The sequence below is a fragment of the Nuphar pumila genome, chromosome 11 (assembly GCF_984573655.1).
Source record: "Nuphar pumila chromosome 11, dmNupPumi1.hap1.1, whole genome shotgun sequence".
Lineage (NCBI taxonomy): Eukaryota > Viridiplantae > Streptophyta > Magnoliopsida > Nymphaeales > Nymphaeaceae > Nuphar > Nuphar pumila.
In genome coordinates this window covers 1,711,818-1,734,483 of record NC_143259.1, presented here as the reverse complement: position 1 = coordinate 1,734,483, position 22,666 = coordinate 1,711,818, and the positions used below count along the sequence as shown (strand labels likewise).

The 22,666-nt window shown below is 37.0% G+C and overlaps 1 pseudogene; it reads left to right on the top strand.

Annotated features, from left to right (window-relative positions):
* Positions 1-930: 930 nt before the first annotated feature.
* LOC149821581 (GDSL esterase/lipase At5g45910-like) lies at positions 931-7,632 on the top strand (annotated as a pseudogene).
* Positions 7,633-22,666: the final 15,034 nt, after the last annotated feature.

Genomic DNA, 22,666 nt, shown 5'->3' with positions numbered 1-22,666 from the left:
ACAGTAGCTGAAACGGTTAATGTTGTACTATTCTAACCAAGGGATGTGGGGTTATGGATCTTATTGCGTGCAACCTTGATTAAAAAAGAAGAAACTTTATTTAGATCATATTAGATGCCGTCCCTAACATGTTTTGTGAAAGTGGCACTCAACATCCCATTTGGGCTTTGGGCTCATTAATTAGGTGGCTCACAATCTGCTTGCCTTGATGTCTAACTGAATCAACAGTACTAGTTCGGTCCTGCAAGTTTTGTTTTTTGCTTCTTTTTTATTTTAACGAAGGAAGCCACCTATACAGTTCCGTTGGTGATGGATTTACGGCTTCAACCGTCCCTTAACCAATAGCCTTTATGGATGTAAAACCTCTAGATACCCTCCATACCAAAGGCGCCCGAAACAGTTAATTTTTTTTTTTTAAAGCCCAGTCCTAGCCCAGCCCTGATTCCATATGAAATAGATCCCCCGACAATCGCACAAATAAATTTTTTTTTTCTACGGCCCTGTTTGCCCCCCCCCCCCCCCCTCACATGAATCCTAGCTACGCCCCTGCTCCATACCCATCGGTAAGGTCTCTCTCCATCGTTTCGGCCTTGTGTCTGGAGATGTGTAACCTGGGTATTAAGACAACCCACCTAACAAGGGTTGTTCCGAACCCTTGTGCATGTATTAATGACTTACCATGCTTCTTGCAAATTTGCAATGCATGCACGCTTGCATATAGGCGTGCATTTGTCTGGTGTCATGGGATTACCGGGGTATACACGTCTAATTGTCTAAACTGTGCAGCCCCACTAGCTACTACGGCAAACTAGCTTACCACGTGTGAAATTTTTTAGAATGTACAGAATGTCTTCTCATTTTGCCCTTAAACATTAAACAAACTAGAGATTTCAATAACATTTTCTCTCTTCCCGTGACCACTGGAGAATGATGGAGATGGCCCGAATCAGGTGGCCACCCGAGGATGCTGAGCCAGTGCAGGCTCGAGTCCCGGCGGTCCCAGACCTGCTCTCCGATGATTGGTCTGTTGCGGCTGACTCGTGGTCGGTAAAGAGCGACTACGAGAGCATGCTCAATGACAAGCAGTGGCATGTTGATACCCTCTCCTCCGGCGGCAACTTTTCGGCAGCTTCTGACTACAGGTGAATGATGGATTCCTTCTCGGCATTCATTTATTTCTCTTTCCTCTCTGCCTCCCTCTTTCTCTTGGACGAAGAACTCGTATTTCTTCCTGTTTGCATGATTCTTTTTTATTCCTTGTTGGTTGGATTGATTGATTCAGCTCAACTAGTCTGGCCGGTTGCTACCGGCCAGCAAGGAACTAGTCTGGCCGGTTGAACTGAATCATAGAGAAAAAAAATGTTTTCTTGAAATCTCGTTTTTAAATGTGGAAGGGCAAAATGGGGAGGCAGTCTTTCCATTTTTCTCATTCTCAAATACTTTACCGGTGGCAAGTTGGTATATGCCATAGGAGCCTTCGACTCGGATGCTTTTCATTGACCTGTTTGGAGAGAGAGCCCAAAGAAGATCAACATTACCACTCATGAAGATCAACAAAATGTAACTACAGCTAACAACAAAGCCAAGCTCAACCAGGATTCGTTGGATTAGAATAAACCACCGATGAGTGAACGTTGTTCAGACGGAAGGAGAGGTCTCTAAGATCCATACGCAGAATCACATATACATCAACCAGGATTTTATGGACAAGATTATTAAGGATGATCGGAATTTGACGGAAAGTAGCATCATTGTGTGTCATCCAACCAACCACCAAGTAGTAAGCAACCATGTCTTCCATATCAGTCTTCATCGCTTGCATTGTCTAATTTCAATAGGGTCCAGGAGTAGATCAAGCGCAAAAGACTCCTCTTTGACAATTACGTCCAAAAATCTTCATGTCTTATTGAATAGGGCCACAAAGATTGTGCAGGATCAAAATAAATTAAAAGTAGTTTCTTCAGCAGCTTGACAAAGCACGCACCAACTTGGAAACTGAAAGTCCAACTTCTTTAAATAACTGTAAGTCTGAACCTTATCATGCAAAATTAACCAAGCCAATTCTCGAGATCTTGAGGAAGGGCTCTTATCCCATAACACACACTCAGGGAACCAATCTGCCCTCGAAGGGAGCAACGATCTATACACTTTGTGGGTGTGGAACACACCATTTGGTGCAATCGCCTATTGCAACCACTGATCATAATTTCTCGCATCCTCAATTTGATCTCTGAAGAACGAAAAGACTCTCAGCCACATGCTTCGTAAGTGCGAGATCGGCTCCAAGTTGGTGAAGTGGAAGAGAAGTGACAGTGATGGGTGCGTGAGAGATTGAGATATAGTAAGAGATAGAGAGAGGGTGAGAGAGTTTAGTGTGGGGGTGTGAGAGGTGAAGAGAAAGCTTAGGGAAAAGGTAAAAGAGATAGGAGGGCGTGAATGTGATGAGAGAGAGAGAGAGAGGCGGGGGTGAATAGAGAAAGCAGGTGAGAGGGATTGGGATTAAGGGTAGGGGAGTGCTCATTTTAGGTAAGTGGGGAATCAAGGTAATTTCTTTGAAAATATTCTAAGGAGCCAATTGTCTTTTTAAGGGAGAGTCACTCCCACTAAGATGAGTAGGATAAAATTGAGAAAGTATCAATTGTATTTCAATCACATGTCTAAGCCTTCTAGACATTTCCTTATGAGTTTTATTGCATAATAAAAAGTAATGGGTAGGTGGTTAACTTTTTTGTGCCCACCCCGTGCCTACTACCAGTGGATAGGGGGTTTTTAGGTTGTTTTTAAAAAATCTGACCTATGTGGTCTGTATAATCGATTTGCTAGGAAATGACACTTGGATCATGTTTTTTTGAGGAAAAAAAATTAAGCATTGAATATTTTTTAAAATTGTAAACGGTTAATTTTTTAATCTTATAAAAATCTAATTGAAATCTGACAATCCAAAAGTCTATTCTCATACAATCGTAGACCTCATATGTATGGTCAGATTTTAGAAAAATTAGAAACAATATTTCCAAAGGTTGATAGGCACGCACGCGGTAAGCACAAAAAGCATCAGGCACCTACCCATTACGCCATAATAAAATATTAAATGAAAGATCTTACCAAGAAATAACATTTTTTATTCTACTGGGATTTCCGACCAAACCTGATCCATTTGTACCCCAGGCCGGAGAGCAAGATTGGTAGAACGTGCTTGAGATCTAATTGTTTGAGTGACTGTCCTAAGGGACTGGCTTGGTAGACCCAGCATGAATCAGTTTTGCCTAGACTATGCACCAGTTAGGCCTATGAGATATGGATTCGTGTCAAACGGTCTGGGTTGATGGTAAATTTTATGCCCAACCATAGTTGGATCCGAACCAATTGTTTAAGCCAGCCAAGTCCAATGCTTGACTTATCCAAACAGGATCCATCCAACTGAGGCCATTGTATACCACAGACTAAATAACCTGCATTATTTCATGTAATTGGGACCTTACTGTACCCAACGCAACTGCGAGACATGACTCCTTTTAATTCCATACCATACAGATTGTACTCTGGACCAACCTGCATGAGTCCCAACATGCAAATTATTTTTTTTTTAAGATAAGGAACCCTCGTTGAGAATCGGGCCACTTAATGGGCCTGCCCCTACCAGGTAAACCCCGGGTGGGGTCACCGATACCCAATCCCTTAAAAAGCCCAACAGTTAATCAAAGGCACCCGCACACCCTGTGGGAGTTGAACCTGGGACGAAGGGTTCAGCACCTTCTCCCCGGACCTCCGCCACTTGGGCGGGTGCAGTCCCAACATGCAATTTAGAACCGGATCTGGAATTGGACTTATTCAAAACTAAATTAGTTCTGGAACTGGGTAATCTTCAGCAAATAGTGACAAAACATTTTTCGGGTAAATATTGGCAGCCAAATTCTCGCGATAAATCATTTTTTTTAATTTTCTTGTTTTTTGGGAAGAAAATGGAAAAACATTTACATTAAAAAATTAATTATTTTTACAAAGAAAAAATAAAAATAAATTCTGACATTTTTATGGGAAATATTCGTCAATATTTGTTTGCAACCCTACTGAGACAGCTCCGCAAGACTCTTGTTGAGATATTGATCTCTAGTCCCAAATAAAGGTCCATTAGTGAAGTAAACCTTGCCTATTGACACCATGGATATCCATATGAAGAGGAAGTTCTTTGCTGACTAAACTCTCAACTGACGAATATTGGTTTCAAGAGTCCATATTACATAAAACTTGTGCAATCCTCCTTTTGACCATCTCTGGTTGACAAGGATGGAAGAGTTGGCTATCTTCTCGGATTGTTTCTCCATCTAGCCTACTCCTTGACCCAACGCTAAGTCCAGTTATTTGCCTGGGCTCAGTGTCCTGGTAGGGCTGTCAATGTGTTGGACCTGCATCCGAACCGGATGGGTCTGGACCCTGATCTGACTTTGAGATGCTGGCACCCGGTCCAGGTCCAACTGCTTTTGGCTTAGGCAGATCCGTGCGTATCCAGGTCCGGGTTCAGATATCAAAAAGCAGACCCCGTAAAATCTCCATTTTTAAGTTATTTATTATGTAAAATTCAGGATCATAAGCAGATCTAGTGCCTGATTGTAAACTTCTAAACCAGCCCCCAGGTCCATCTACTACTTGGCTCTTGTGGATCCAAGGAGTTGCCGGTCCCGATGAGTTAAGCACAAACTTGAGTCATATCGTATCGGGTCCATGTTGGTGTTGGTTCTTATCCGGACCCCTTGGTAAAGTGACTCATGAATTGGACGAGTTGCTGGATGCCTCTATGAGTCCTATCAACACTTGAATACAGTAACACCCCCAAAATCAAGGTCCATCATGTGACTGCCGGTTTTATAAAACTTCTTGGGTTTTAAAATAACATAAAGGAGATTTTTGTGTAAAAACTTTTCATGGATTTACAGGTGGCAGCATACATTCAAGAACTTAATTTTGAAACTCACCATCGGAGGAAGATTTTTTTTTTGAAAGAACCACGGTTGAAGATTTCAGTTTCCATGAACATAATTACGTATATAAACACACCACAACAAAAACCACACTTCAACTACAACACTAAATATGCGTGGGCACCCAAGGCCAAAGCATACTACAAATAGACAATTGCTCGCTACATATAACGATCATCTAACTCCTCTTGCATGCTCTCTCTCTCTCTCTCCATGTCTTCTTCTTCTTCTAGTTCAGGAGAAATGGTGTTTACTCTTCTGACTGTTTTGGCAGTCTGCATATGTTCTTTGTTCCTGCAGCTGCATCACATTCAGATTGCTACACCTCCATCTTTAGGTTAGGGGACTCGCTCGCCGACACCGGAAACCTGCTACACTCCGGTCCTAGTGGGTTATCGGTCATAGCAACCTCCCCTATGGAGAAACCTTCTTTGGGCACCCCACAGGCCGATGCTCCAATGGAAGATTGATCGTGGACTTCATAGGTATTGTCTTTGTGCTTCTCTACTTCCATAGGCTTTCTTGCTTTTAAAAGAATATGGTGAGGTTTGCTTTCCTTTGTTGCCAAGGTTGTTCTCAGAGTCATGGTAATATACTACTGGTCTTGGACGTGATATCAGTGACATCTACTCTGAGTCTTTAGCCTGAATTTGCTTACAAATCTAAGTTGAATCCAAGAACCAAGTAGGATCAGGTTGGCTGCCATTGGATTCGGGTCGTGCTTTGCCGATTCTCGGGATGAACTATCGATTCATTTATTAATTTAGGCATGCCATGACCCGTGATCAATTCTATTCACTATGGCTGGATGAGTTTGCTGTCTGAGTTACTAGTGTGAAGGCCAAAGTAGGGAAATAGAACTACTCAGTAGAATATTTGAATCAGGGTGGACTTCATGAATAAGGCTCTGAACTCTGTGATTTTAGTGTGATTGTGGGGTTATATGATTGTTGGGAAAAATTGGTTTTCCCACAAGTGTGAATCGATTGAGGCAATACAACGATGACAGTGGAAGAAAGGTAAACCAACAGCGGAAACAAAAAAATAGCACACAAAGATTTACGTGATTTCCTCTCAAACTGAGGTACGTCCACGACGACCAATAGGTCAGCACCTTCCACTATTTTCAAACAGAGATTACAAAGTGGCCAAAAGGCATAAGTCATACAAACACACACGGTGTAACGAAGAATAAACAAAAGAGGATATACCTCACTGAAGAACAAAGAACGAATGCTTTGAAGAACCGGCCTCACGAAGTTGTCCTAAAAGAAGTGTAACAACATTTTTTACCTTTGTTCACAACACACCCTTTCAGTGCCCTAAAAGTGTTTCTCACACTTTTTTCATGCTTTTTTTCAGCTCTTACTTTCTTTCTCTCATCCATCCCTTAAATAGAGGACGAGACCCGCATTTAATGAGGAAGACTAAACGTCTTACACAACTTACAATGCTCCTGAATTGTCTTATCACAAATCGTTATCCAGCGAGTACTACAAATCGCTATCCAGTAAGTACTGAAACAAATAACCATCCAGCGAATACTACAAATCATTATTCAACTTAAAGCACTAACCACAAATCACCATTGACAAATCGTTGATCCTCAAAACTCTGAACAACTGAATCGTCATTCAGCTGTGAGGACTTCTACAAATCGCTATCTAGAGAATACTTCAAAAACATCCTCGAGAAGATCAAGCATCGTGCTTGGGAATTCTACCGCGATAATAAATATGCATCGAACTACTAATAATGCCATAAATGATCAGTTATGTGACGATCTATTTTCAAGATAGATGGGTCTCATAAGGAGGGAAACCCACCAATGATTGCCATGTTCAACAATCTTATGACTAATTTCTAATACCTTTTCATGATCCTGATAAGAATATGAAGTAGCTATGTTATGGTTTGCCTTGTTCAACAATCTTATGACTAATTTCTAATACCTTTTCAGCTGAGGTATTCGGTCTTCCTCTTCTTCCTCCATATCTGGCTGATCCAAAGAATACACCAATGGAATCGATTTTGCTGTAGCAGGAGCTACAGCACGCACTTGATGTTTCATACTTTGAGAGCAAGAACATCAATCAACTATGGACCAACAACTCACTAAACGTCCAAGTTGGCTGGTTGGACAGGCTTCTACCTTCACTGTGCTCTTTAAAAGCCGGTTAGCTAAATAAAACTTATAAAATCTTGTTTTCTATTCTTCCCACAACAGATGGAATAATATATATATATATATATATATATATATATATATATATATATATATATATAGCCCACAAGAGCTCCGCTCATCTGGTAGGACTGATTCGTGAACTTCACCGAGTTAACATGTCTCGAGTTCGAAACCTACAGGGGGCATCTCTTGCTGCAAGGTCGGAACTGGGTGTACTCCCTAGTGGGCAGGGGACCTCAAGGGTTTTACCAGAGGCCTGCCATTGTGGATCCAAACTGAAAAAAAAAACTTATATATGTCCTATATCAATGGATTGGATTAGACATGGTGGTTATGATTGAATGCCTCAAAATTAAACTAAAAACTACTTTGTTTCTCAAAATAGAGTGCCACCACTATCTCAAGTCATCACTAATTCTCATTGGAGAGATTGGAGGGAACGACTACAATTACGCCTTAAACTAATGTGCATGATGTAGTGAACACTATTGCAGATGCTGTGAATGTGAGTTTTTTACATTTTCACACTTTGCTGCTTTTTTGACCTTTTTTAATTTCTTATCTTCATTTAGCAATTTTGAAGGATTTATAAGAGTTTACTTTTTCATTACCACCAACATTCCGAATTTCACGGATTTTGGTATTTCCTAAGAGCCTTCATGAACTAGGAAGTTCTTGATTTAGGGAAATGAACATCAATAACCGACTAGAATTGTTTTTATGACTCTGGCTAAGGCCTATACCACAACGGGGGTCGTTCACGTGGTCAGTGAGGTGGTTGTGAGGGTGCTGAGATGAAGGCACCATATCAAACCCCGCTGACGGATTGGTGGGTCCATAGCTTTCAGAGGTGGGCTACTTAAGACAGGGTGGTCATGAGGCCCCACGGGAGATTTTCCTCACTTAGGCGAGGGTTACTTATCATTAAAAAGACTGGCTAAGGCCTATGCAACTGACTGGAACTGACCCAACTTGGTTCGAACCTTTCAAACCTTTGACTACTGAATTAACTGAAAATTGCACCAACCAACCTAATGAAATGCAGAGACTGATAAAACATGGAGCAGTGGAGCTGATAGTTCCAGGGAACATTCCCATCGGCTGTTTGATGAGCTACCTGACGACCTACAGGTCGTGAAACACGTCGGATTATGACCCTCAGATTGGTTACCTCAAGAACTACAACGACTTTGCAGTTTACCACAATTCCCATCTGCAAGATGCCCTCCAAAGGCTAAGGGAGCAACACCCACATGCAAATATCATTTATGCTGCTATGGGATTTTTCAGAAACCCCAGCCAGTTCAGTACGCTAATGACTCAATTAAATTTACCTGTTGATTTATTAGTTTCTGACAAGAACAAAAAATGGATATATATATATATATATATATATAGAGAGAGAGAGAGAGACGAATCAAAGATATCAACATTACGACAGGTTCAACAGCCGTTGAAACCGACAAACAAGACAAAGAACACATAAGCCAAAAATAGACACAAAATACCGATAAAATCCGAGGCGATCAGTCCGGATCCGGGGGATTTCTAGTGTTTTTTTTTCAAACTTTTGACCGTACAGATTTGATTCTCATGCATTGATAGGTTTTTATAAAGTTTCAAAAATTGACATATAATTTACATAAATTTTAAAAGCTCTAAATACCACTTTATTCATCCAAAATGCATGATCCAAGTGTCTATTTCTAGAAAATCAGTCATATTGAACACATCTATGGGGTTGAAATTTTGAAAAAACGCCGAAAATCGAATAGCATGTTTCATTTAGCACCGTGCCCATGTAGCACATATTTTCTTGCATTGGTAGCCAATGTTTGCAAAGAATCTGTTTGAGTCTGAGGTCAACACAAGTCTTGGTCAGACCTAGAACCCGTATTCAAGGTGGTGACTTGGCCAACCCAATCAAGTTGTAAGTTGTTGTGTAGTTGCATTGTCTTTGACGATAAGAACCTCCCTGTTTTACTTGGTCCAATTTCTGATCCAAGAGTGATTTGACTATATCTACCATAGACGTCCAACTAATTAATGTTGTCAAAATTGGTTTTTGAATCGAACAGATTTTCCAAAAAAAGAGGCCAAATTGGTCTGAATAGAATCAAAGCAAACTGTTTTGAATCAGTCTATTAAAAAAATAATGTTTTAAAAAATTCAGAAGTTTTCAACTTATAGGCCAATTCAGGCCTCTGCATCGAATTAAAAAAGAGCAGATTTGATTCGATTCTATTTGATTCGGATTTGTTAACATCGTATCCAATGATCCAACATCCATTTTTTTTTCTAAACCAAAATAAATTGGTAACCATTGTTGGTGTTTGCTTTTCTTCATGTATAATTGCCAGGATTTGAGAATGAAGTCACTTTGTGGAAACTTTCTCAATTTCTTGCCCTCAAAGTAACCTAAGAATAAGATGAGCATGGAAGGTTAAATAGCAAAAGACCTTTTTTTATGTGCTTTACACCAGTTGACTTTAATTTCCACACCAAGGCTCTAATGAAAATGACAAATGGAATTTGAATTTAACCCGAACCATTTGGACAAATGATGTTACTTTCCAATGATTGGGTCTAATTAAGCGATCAAGTACTGATATTTTCTGAAAAAAAAAATAAAATTTTAATTTATCGCAAGAATTCTTTTTTTACCGATAAAATCCCTGATAACGAGGTTTGTGACTACGAGTTTTTAGCCAAAATGGGACAGAGTGAACGACCATGCCAGCATGGTTCTAACAATGGTGTGGTAAACTTTGGGGAGCAACACAATTGCACTTGCCTTTTAGCCCAAGTTACTGGCAAAGATGATGAAAGCTTTTTATTTTATCTTTTTTACTGTGCAGTGGGTAAGCCTGTCATACTTACGATCACTGTCCTGTCAGAGTAAAAGTCCGAGGGCTAACCCCTCGACCCCAAGGAGTCGCTAAGCTTTGGCTTACGCAGGGGGGGTGACAACCATGGGATTTGAACCTAGGCTGCCCATCAAATGGCCTAGGTCCCTTCCCGCTATGCCAAACCCCTTGGGTCTCAAAGATGATAAAAGATTTGAGTTCTTTGAAGTCATGAAATTTTAGTGAAATAAAGAAGTTTGATAACCATCTCAAAACTTACAAGCTCAAGACTCTTTAGTTATATATATATATGTTTGATGAAACGTTGGTTGTGATGAATATGTGTCGATTGATGTATGCATGTAGAGAGTTCATCTCACAGATATAGGGTTGGTAAATTAGCTGAACAAACCGAACATAGATTGTTAATTTAGGCTTGGTTTATTTACTATGGACTCGTGCTCCTAGTCATGTTTAGTCGAGCATGACACGAGTTAGACGAGCCAAGCCAAGCCAAGCTGCGAGCTGGCTTGTGTAAAATGGTTGATATGAATTTTGAAGTTGTGCACAATAGGATTTGAACACCAGACCTCTCACTTACATGCTATGTACTCTAATCAATTGTGAAAGCTACTTCTTTTGCTACATGTTAAACACTATATGTTATATCCTCACAAAGCTTAAGCCAGCCAAGCCGAACCAATGCACTCAATTTGTGCACGACTCGTTTATGTTTAATGTGCTGCTCGTGGCTTGGCTTGCCAGCTATATGAACCTAACACTGAAAAATTCATGGCAAGCTGAACAAAGCCAAACCATGAGCCATCTTAGTTTGTTTCCCAACCGTCAACTTTCATAGGAATCATATTGTAACTTGTTTATTTAATCAGTACAAGAAAACTTGGATTAGTATTACAACTTCATTTATTCGATCTAAATTATTGACAAAATTCCTTGGGATTTGTGGAGAATCATTCTCTAGGTTGGGAGAGTAATACTTTTTAAGATACACTAAATCTATTTTTTTTTTTACAGAGAAAGCTGGGGTTAGGAGGTGTTAGACAGATTGTGGTCCTCATTCATGGTATACAGTTGTTCCTCATAGTTAATGTGTTTCATATTTAATTTATTTAAGCAATGTCTACTAACTTTCTGAAAATATTTGTAGGCTTCGAATCGCTTCGCAACTACGGTGGAAGAAAATGATGCAAGGAAGGTGTGGCAGAAGGTGGCTGCCAATCGATTTGCAGACATGTTGCACACTATGAAGACTGCAGCAAAAAAAACATCTGGCGTAGTAGATGATCCATTACTGTGGAAGGGTCATGGTCCTATTACTATCAGGAGAGATTACTGTGATGAAATGTGCGATAAGTGGGCGGGAGATGCATTTAGAAATCGCTCTGCGAAGGCTGCACAAAATCGATCGAAGATGCCCGAAGCCCATCTACACACAGGTGGATCTAAGACATTTGGGAGCCACCTAAAGAAAATGGTAATTCATCAATATATAATATTAATTTTATAAGTATTGTTGCAAACTTGTGTACTAAATCTTTTGTCATTTAACTTCGCAGGAAGCAGAAAAAGGAGGCAGTGTACCATATAAGGATGTGTTTGTAGAAACACATAAATGGAAGACCACGGGAGTCTTCGTATCAGAGAAGGCGAGAACGACAACGGTATGTATTAATTCTATTAATAATCATTGCAATATATATGCAAGTTATCATAATGTTATCATTAATTATTAATGAATACTTTAAACATTATTTTGTAGGAGGCATATGAGCAACAGATGGTAGAGCGATATGGCGATGACGCTACTCAGCATTCATCATTTGATCCTACAGCATGGGTGACTGCAGCAAGTGAACCCAAAAAAGGTCGCGTGTTCGCGTTTGGGAGTAATATAAACACTTCACCAGTTATTGGTTTTTCCAGTTACGGCTCACCGACTTCTTGCGCCGACATAAGCTCCAAGCAGCCGACTATTCTTTCCGGTGATGATGTACGCCAGATCATTAATGAATCACTGAATAACTACTTTCAATACACCGTCGCCCCCTTTCTCCGAAATGAGATCAAGGCCGCTGTTCAGGATAGGGGATCTTCGATTCCAGGTCCCTCTCAGGTATAATCACATATTCAGTTTTTTGACTGCCTTAGAGCACATATGAGCATGCTATAATAACATATAGAGTTTTTTTATTGCATTAGAGCACATATGAGCATGCTATAATAACATATAGAGTTTTTTTACTGTCTTAGAACACATATGAACATGCTATATATCATTTATGATAGAATCACATATAAAATTTTTTGCTTTGCATGCCTTAGAGCACATATGAGCATGCTATATTCACATATTCAATTTTTTGACTGCCTTAGCACACATACGAGCATGATCGAATCACATATATAGTTTTTTGCCTGCCTTAAAGCACATCTGAGCATGGTAGAATCACATATAGAGTTTTTCTAGATGCCTTAAAACACATATGAACATGTTATAATCACATATTCAATTTTTTGACTGCCTTAGCACACATATGAGCATGATAGAATCACATATATATATATATATAAAACTTTTTGTCTGCCTTAGAGCACATATGAGCATGATAAAATCACATATAAAGTTTTTTTGACTGCATTAGAACACATATGAGCATGCTATAATCACATATTCAGTTTTTTGACTGCCTAAGAACACATATGAGCATATTATAATCACATATTCAGTTTTTTGACTGCCTTAGCACACATATGAGCATGCTATAATAACATATAGAGTTTTTTTACTGCCTTAGAACACATATGAACATGCTATATATCATTTATGATAGAATCACATATAATTTTTTTTGCTTTGCCTGCCTTAGAGCACATATGAGCATGCTATAATCACATATTCAATTTTTTGACTGCCTTAGCACACATACGAGCATGATCGAATCACATATATAGTTTTTTGTCTGCCTTAAAGCACATCTGAGCATGGTAGAATCACATATAGAGTTTTTTTAGATGCCTTAGAACACATATGAACATGCTATAATCACATATTCAATTTTTTGACTGTCTTAGCACACATATGAGCATGATAGAATCATATATATATATATATATATATATATATATATATAACTTTTTGTCTGCCTTAGAACACATATGAGCATGATAGAATCACATATAGAGTTTTTTTATTGCCTTAGATCACACATGAGCACATGATAGAATCACATATAGTCTGTAATTTATTTCATTATATTTTGTTTATCAATACTGACTGTTCTTTTCTTGTGTAAGCTGCTAGCGATAATCAGGGTAGTGGAGCTGAAGGGACAGATAAAGACAATGAACAAGAAGACGCACAAAATCTTGGTGATGATTAGAGGACTGTGTTAAAGAAGTTCTATTTTTTTATTTTTCCTAAATGTAATTGTTGAATTATAAATAATTAAACTTCTTAATTTTAAGGTGGAACGATTAATTGTTGTAGATTCTTGTTATATGAATTTTTTTGTGTGGTTTGTTTTTTATTTACAGGAAATATAAATTGTACAGGAAATAGAAATTGTACAGTTCTCGGTATTTAATTTTCAAATAAATTTTTTTAAATTTTTTTTCGTGTTTGCGATGGATTAGCGACGGAACCATCCGTCGCTATTCATATTAATCTAGCGACGGCATAGCGACGAAAGTAAATCCGTCGCCAAGCCGTGGTCGCCGTTTAGTACCGGCGGATTGACGACGGAATATAGCGCTCATTATTCCGTCGCAATTAGCGACGAAATAATTCCGTCGCCAGTTAGCGTCGAAATATTCGCGATGTAAGCATACTGTCGCCTCGTTGTCGCTAATCCGTCGCTAACCATGTTAGCGACGGATTAGCGACGGAATGTGGTCGTCGCTAATCTACTGCTTTGTTGTAGTGAGTTATACAACCATATACCATTAGGATTCGAACCTGCAACGTCCCAACACAAGGTGGCATGCACTAACTGCTCCTGCCAGACAAGCAGAGCTCCCGTTGGTAAGAAAAACTAAATCTCATGTGATTGTAATCGTGAGATTTTAGTTCTTCCTTTTATATGAGAGAAAAGTTTTGCTTTGGTCACAAGTGGGATGAACAATCACAACTGAGAATCCAAAAGCTGTAATTTCTGGTTATGAGGTCGGTCTTGCAACCAATTTTCACAAGATTTAAGGGAGAAAAAATCGCAAATAAGGACCAGTCGCAAGTTGTGCTTTCTCATGATTCATTAAACTCGTGAAAGTGTTGTAATTATGATTTGCAATCACAAAAACCTGAGAAAATTCAAAAATCATAAGACAATGCAAACGTGATTTTAAAGCCGAAAATGATTCCTCACGTCTGAGAGAAGGGATTGAGTCACCCATTGACTTAAAATCATATAATGAAAAAAAATATTCCCTTATGAGAGAAGGGATTGAGTCCCTCACTCGTCTCTCTCTCTCTCTCTCTCTCTCTCTCTCTCTCTCTCTCTCTCTCTCTCTCTCTCTCTCGATCGACTTTCTGTGTGCCCTCCTTTCCCTTTCCTGACAGCCAAATCTCACAGTGGCACAAGCGTAGGTTCATCGTCATCAGCCTCTGAAGGCATTGAGGTTGCCTTTGGCCTTTTGATGAATCGAGCACGCTGCTGCTACAGTGCACATAGGACGATGTCCCTCTCTCTTGTATTTATGGCATAAATACATAATTGATGACTTAAGAATTAGGTTTTTCGATTAGAATTTTGGTTTATGGTTTTTTTTTGTTTTTTTTCTAATTAGTATTTAGGTTTTTAATAAAATAAATATTAATTAGTTATGTATGTATTTTTTTAATCAACATTATACATGATTCACATGTTAGAAACTTGAGGGTTTTGTTATTTTTGTTTCAATTTGGTTATGTATGAAAGCTATGAATGATGTTTGTTTGGATTGCGGTTTTCATTTAGTTTTTTTTTAAATAGCATGAACATTTAATTAGATTTTAGAGTTTTTTATGTTTTTAAATAGTATTTAAATTTTTATTTTATTTTTAAATAATATAAATATTTAATTCATGTATTTTTATATCTTTTAATTAACATTAAACATGATTCTACATGTTTGAATATCATAAAAGCATTATGGATGATGTAAGAATTAGGGTTTCTATTTTGTATTTGTTTAAATGACATCAATTTTGGATTATGCTTTTAGAGTGTAATGCATTTTTACTTTTTAAGACTTGACTTTGGTTAGAACTTAGAAATTTAAGTTTTTTTTTTCAATTAACATATATGAGAATTTTATGTTTTTTTTCAATTAATTTTAGTTCTTATTTACTTATTAAATATTTTTCACTTGTTAGTGATCATTAATATATAATGTTTTAGAAGTTATTTGAAAAACATTGGTTGGTTAGTGATTTGATTAGCAAAATAATTAAATAGCTTTATTTAATAATGTTAATATAAAAAATACATATTAAAGTTTTTTTTATCAAAAAGTGAGTGTGAAATTGATGATAAATATTAAATATGTTTGATGTTCTTCGTTTTGAATGGCTTGTATTTTTTTAATTATTTATAAAATATTTATGATGTTTTTATAGTTTTTTAAACTAATTAATTAGCTATTTATTTGTAGGATATTTGTGTGTTTTTTGACATATTTTTAAATACATTTCAAGATCGAAACTTGCACTTAGTCACAATGCATTATTTATAAAAGGTACTTTCTTTGATATTTATATCAACAAAGCTATACAAACATGTTATTATGGTACTTTGCGATTCTTAAATAATTTTTTTTATTGAAAACATGTTTAGTTTCAAATATGGTTCTTAATTATATTTTATAGTTTCTTAATTTGTTTTTTTTTTACTAATATAGTTTATTGTGATAGAAATTATTTTTTCTTTTTGCTTTGCAATAGTGCACAACCTAACTCAAACTATTGAAGTACCTTCAGTGGTGGGGCAAACCGTGTAAATTGCCAGCAAACGTGCCCTTGACTCTTCATCTTTTTCTTTTCTTCCTTGAAGTACTTTCGGTTGTGGGTGATGGGACATAAGATGGGGATAGGGGGTTGGGTTGGGCAAAAGGTTAATCGAGTTGCGTGGTCATCTTACCTAAGGTGGGGCCCATGTCAGCCATGGAGCGTGGAACCTGATCAACTTGGTCAAAACGTAAACAAGCAACCGAGTTGATGAACGCGGACAAGTTCCACACGGTGTCATTAGGTCACCATCTTGGCCAGGTTTTACGTGTTGCCAAACGCTAACTCGTTTTTTATTTTTTCTTTCGTGACAATCTTTTTGAATTTTAGCCTCTGTTTTGGAAGCTTTGCATTGGCATGAAAACATTGTTTCCTGTCAATGGGGCTCCGCTTGTCTGATAGGAACAGCTAGTGCACGACACCTTGTGTTGGGACGTTGCAAGTTCAAAACCCAATGGTATCGTTGGTAGGGGTTTGACTAACCCTAGCTTGCATTTCAAAAAAAAAAAACATTGTTTCCTTGCATCACCAAAATATATTTTTGCTAAGATGCATGTCATGTTCGGCATTAGCCAAAAAAAAATATCCCCTTGTAAATGGTGTTAAAATGTGGCCTTGGGTTACCAACATTGCTGTCAAACAACTAGGGATGTCAAAGGATCAGATATATCCAATATCTGAACCTATTGTGAATCAGATTAGGTGGATTTGGTAAAGAAACTGAATCCAATTAGCAATCGGATTCAGATTTGATTTGGGATTTTATAACTAAAACTGATTTCATAACTGAAGATGATTACATGTAGATTCTGTTTGGGAACCCGTGTTGGAGGGAGTTGCAAGAGTGGAGGGAAGTAGAACTACTAGAATTCAAGAGAAATGAATTTGAGAAGAGTTGTGGATTTTTTCTTTTGTTTAAAAGCATAAACGACTCCTTGATTCCTCACCATGTTTGTGAACCTATTTGAGCCGGGCTAAGGCCTATAAATTAGGCATAAGCTTTGTTCAAAACGGGTTGGGCTGCCGCCCGGCTTGGCCCATATGTATATATTTTCTATATATATATATATATATATATATATATATATATATATATAGATATAATGTGTATATGTATGTATATAATATGTATTTTAGAGGAGAATCTCGCCTCCCTTCAACTCATCCCATTCATCAAACAATTACCCACATTCAGTGCCATGTCATATAATTGTCTCAATTTATATTCCAATTCCTCCAACAACAATCTTCCAAACTCTCCATCCTAATCCAAGTCTGATTAGCCAATATCTAATTAGTTAGATTTAGTATTTTCTACATCCGACCCCAAACCCAACCGTTTACATCCCTACAAACAATAGAAGGTGTTGGAAAAAACGGCAATACACTGATCCCAAACAGGGGTGGGTGTTAGGGAAACTGCAATTTGCTTCTAATTCAAAGCTCCCAAACAGAACATTAAAATTTGTAATGCCGTATTTGTTATTGGGTACAGCTATATGTCCTTGCTTCCATGGAAAGGGATGTCATATGATATAGAAACTAATTTCCATGCTTGTTTTGTTCTTGCATCTGGACACTAAAATCAAGGATTTTGGTCGTCTTTTATATATGTTCGTTAGGTCTAGTAGGTAGGGGTGTCAATGGGTCGGGTTTACCCGGACCCAACCCAAACCCTATATGGTCCGGATATGGTGATAAATAATAAGACCCGATTAAGACCCAAGTTCGACCTGGAGGTCCAATTAATACATGGACCTGGGTATAGTTTGTGAATTTTTATACTAGAGTTCCCATTAAGACCCATAAATTTTCAATGTAAAAATGATTAAAAATATGGTTTTACCCGGTATGGTTCAGGTCTGCTTCATGTAGTTTTTATCGGGTTGAGGTATGATTTTTCTTATAGTGGACTCAATTAGACCTGGGTTCGGACCCAATACCACACCCAAAAATTGAGTCCAAGTCTGGTTCTACCTGGGTCCAAACCAAACCCGACCCGACCCATTGACACCCCTAGTCATAGGTGGTTGGCTTCCATTGCTGGGGTTTACATTGCCAAATTGCCATATGAATCTCTATTATCAAACATAGTTATAAATCTCGTTATTGGATTTTCTAGGCAAAGGTAAATCTCAGAATAAATTAAAATTTTATTTTTTGCAAAAATAACAAAAAAATATCAGTATATTTAAAATTTAAAATGCATAAAAATATATAAGAACATTAAAAGCATTGAAAACTAAAAATAAAAGCATAAATTTATAAAATAAATAATATTTTGAAAATATTCTCATGATTATGTTAGGCTTTTGAAAATCTCATAATAAAATTGAAAGATTTTAAACAAAATATTGATATTTGTGACTATGTTATCAACCATGGGCTACCATGGAAACTGACACCATGATCCAAACTAAGAGTAGACTCGTAGTCAACCACATCTCTATGTGGATAGGTCAATAGGTTGGATACCCACCCTCCTTGAGATATGGTCAGGTTTGGGTTCGGTTACTTTGAGTCAAAAAAATTGAAACCAAAATGCCAAATATATGGTGTCGCTTAAATATTCATACATATACTTGGAGTTAGACCTTTGGCAAAAGCGTAGCTTAAACTCAGCCACATGTTACTGTTGATTATGGTTTGAATGTGTTTGTATTGAACAAGGACTCACCTTGCCATATAGAGAAATTTCTTTTGGACACTTGTTTAGAATCACATATAATATAAAAAATAGAAACCATATAAGGTTAATTGATGGACAAAGAATGTATCTTTGAGAATTATAAATAGTGGATGTGTTCTTTTTCTTTTCTGAAAAATGTGGAGAGGTACTTCTTAGCTTAAGGAAAAAAATAATAAAAGGTATCTTTTTTGGTGTTCTCACTAAGGGATGTAAGAGAAAAATATGGTGGTTTTGCTCTCTTAGGTGATTTTCTGATTATTAGAGCTTTTCTTGGGTTTTGAGACGAGTGTGTAAGATAAAACAATCGCTTCTTTTTTGTAGCAAAGAAGAAGATATTGGGTTGCACACATCGATCTTCTTGGTAGGTCAAATGACAGGTGCAGTTGTTCCCGTTTGTGGTTTTATTTATTCTCTCTTGTATCAGTTATTGATTATATTAATAAAAACTCTTGGTACTCTCCTTGTGGATGTAGGATGTTTTGTCAAACTATATAAAATTTGCGTGTCTTGTGGTTATTTAATTCTTTATTAGCTTTATTATGATTGTCAGTGTTTCTTAATCACATCAATATCATAGCCGACCTAATGTGATCTTAGCCACGAACCCCAAAATCACAACAAGTGGTATCATAGCTATTGAGTATAGAAAAGATCAAATAAAACTTTAAAGGTGATGAGTATTAAGTTTGAGATGGAGAAATTTGATGGCAAATGAAACTTTGCATTATGAAAAAAAATAATTAAAAATCTGTTGATTCAACATGGTATTTACAAGGCAAAGAAAATAAAGAAAACTTTGTTACAAGTAGAGTAAAAAGTTGAGAAGCGATGATTCTTCACCAAAATCTTTCCAAGTTCAGTTACATAATAACTTACTGTAGATGGTAGTTTAATTTCAGAGCAAGATTATTCAGACCTATGGGCAATGTACATGAGATGATTATGTGATAGCGTATATTTTGTTAGTTGAATATGTAGGTTCATGATGAGAAATATGACTTCTTCATGTGAAAAAAGCAAAACAATGAATATTGTAGACTTCAAAGTTGTCCTGAACTTGGTTGTTTTTATGAGCTAGATTACGTTGGTTCAATGAAAGAAAATGTTTAAAGAGAGTTGATTGAAAAAACATTGAAGACAATGTGAAGAATGTTGATTGTGGTTTGAATGAGTTTTTATTGGACTAGGACTCACTTGGATACATAAAAAAGTCTTTTTTGAATTCTTGTTTAGAATCTCATATGACACAGAAAATAAGAATAATATGAGGTACCTTGATGAATAAAGACTTTATCTTTGATAATTATAAATAAAGGGTATATTATATTTCGAAAAGGTGGAGGTACTTCTTGGCTTGAAGGAGAAAGAAAATAAAGGGTATTTTTCTTTTGGTGTTCTCACCAGAGGATGTAAGAGAAAAATATGATAGTTTTGCTCTCTTGTGTGGTTTTATAATTCTTAGAGCTTCTCGTAGGTTTTGAGAGTAGTGTTAGAGACAATGTAACTTTTTTTTTGTGATGAAAAGAAAGATATTGGGCTACACACATCGATCTTCTTGGTGGGTCGAACGCCATATACAATTATCCTCGTTTGTGGTTTTATTTATTCTCTCTTGTATCGATGATTGATTATATTAATTTTGTCGAACCATGTAAAATCTTATTGTTTTGTGATTATTTATTTTTTTGTTGGTTTTATTGTGATTGTTAGGTGAATAAGTTCAGATGTCTGATTCAAAACCGACCGAACAACAACCTTATATGGGAAACACAATTCACTTGGACAATAGATCATTGATCCAAGCCAACTTGGCCAATTCTTGTCGTCTTGCCTAATGAAACTTAATACTCTGCTAAGATACCACCTAGGTCAAGAACTTAAGTTCGAATCAGGCTTGATTGGGTCAAACCCCAAGTTTTCCCTGACCTTGTGATTGATTTTCTCTCTTTCTGTTAGCCAACCTGAGGAGTACCCTTTGGTGGACCCTAACCCAAAGTCCCTTGGGCAAGATGATGCGGTTCTACTCAGTCCATCTATCAAAGGGATGGCTCAATATAGTCACAAATACCAACAATGTTTCTAAAATATCATGAAAACATTACAATCATGTTCGAAACGAGGTGTTTTCAAAATACCAACCTATTTTAAAAATTTCATACATTATCAAGCTTTTGGTTTATATATATATATATATATATATATATATATATATATATATATATATATATATTATTTTTAAAATTTAAATTTGTAAAGATCTTATGTATGCCAATTTTTTACCAAGATCTTCCTTAAGCCAAAACTTTTTTTAGTTTCCTTTTTATGGGTTCTTTCCTAGTCATAGAGAATCTCAGCACCCAAATTTGTGACTTAGGGTAAGACTGATTATATGGATCAAGTGTGTTAGAATTAGGTGATTGAGTGATATCTCTTATGACATGTTTCAAAGCCTTAATATACATCACAAGAATGTAGTGCCATTTCTGAAATTCGAAGAAATGATAAGAGTGAGATCGTCATTGTACATAATCAAAGCATAAAAAATAGATAAAAGCATGTAGAAGGACAAAGTGGCAAAAAAAAAAAATCAATTTAGAAGATGAGTAATGGGTGCCCTCCCCAACAATAAAACTGTATTTTCTTGTGAAAGGTGGTCCTTCCACTCCCCAATAATAAGAGAGCTTAGGGGCTGCCTTAAACTTTTAGTCACCCTAAAGAAGTAGCTAAACTTTTTTTTTTCCTTAAAGATATCCAAGAAAAAAAACCTTTTGCGCTGGCATAAAACCCTAAGTCTCTCTTTCTCATCCGAAAATACATCAGCTATAACTGAGGATTGATAAGATGCAATCTCATTGCACATTTTTAATGTGCTTCTGCACTTGATCAACCCACCAGCATATGGTGAATGATGACATACAACATCACGTCTGCGATGACATTGCACCTGATCTCAATTTATTACAATCTCACGGCAAAAATAAATAAATTCCACTCTCGTCTTTAAAGTTGTCAGATTCCCATCAATTTCTGATGTTCACGAGTGGCTCCTGTTCTAGAGGTGTCAACCTGTCCGACGCTAAAAATGAGTGGTTTTAAACCCAAATTCGACTAAGTGATCTAGGTATTGGATTCAGATTCGCATCTCATAAGATTTTTCACAAAAAAAAACCATACTTGGTTCTTATAAGAATTACATAAATCAGGATTGATCCATACTCAGTAAAATAAGTTTTTTTCAAGTATTACATTGAAAATTTGAGGATCTTAATACGAACTCTGGTCGAACCTGAGTTGGGTATAAAATTTCATAAACCTTACCCTAGCCATTTAGTAATTGAAACCTCATAGGTTCAACACAGATAGTTAATCGGACCCTTTTCTTTGTAACCAAACCCTGACCTATAACATCCTATACGAGTCAGGATCGGGTCATACCTGATCCGTTGACACCCTACTCATACCATAAGAGCAAAACCTTTACAGGCTGGAATTAAACTCTTTTTTTTCTCTCTCTAAAGAGTTGCTTTTGGGGCGATCACCCGGTCACCTATTCAACTAATATTGTGTGATTGGCGGATTGCTTCAACCACCAGCTTTAAAGCCTTAATGGACTTTCACATGAATCCATCAGCACTTTTGAAATCCAACGCAGAAGGTAAGGGTAAGATCGTCATTGCAGGTAATTAAATCATATGAATAGAGCAAACTCTGAAAAGGCAACGTGGCGAAATAAAAAATTGCAATCACAGGGGTGTGGGTGGTGGGGGTGTCCTCCCCAATGTTGTCAGTACTGGTGTTTATCGCCTCGTATCGGCAGAAAATTGATACGATACTGACTTGAATCGGTTATTTTTTTATAAATATTAAAATAACTTAAAATTAATTTTTATATTATTTTAACAGTTTTAACATGTATCACGTTCTGATTGACACGTAATAATTTTTAATTATATTTTTGCTGTC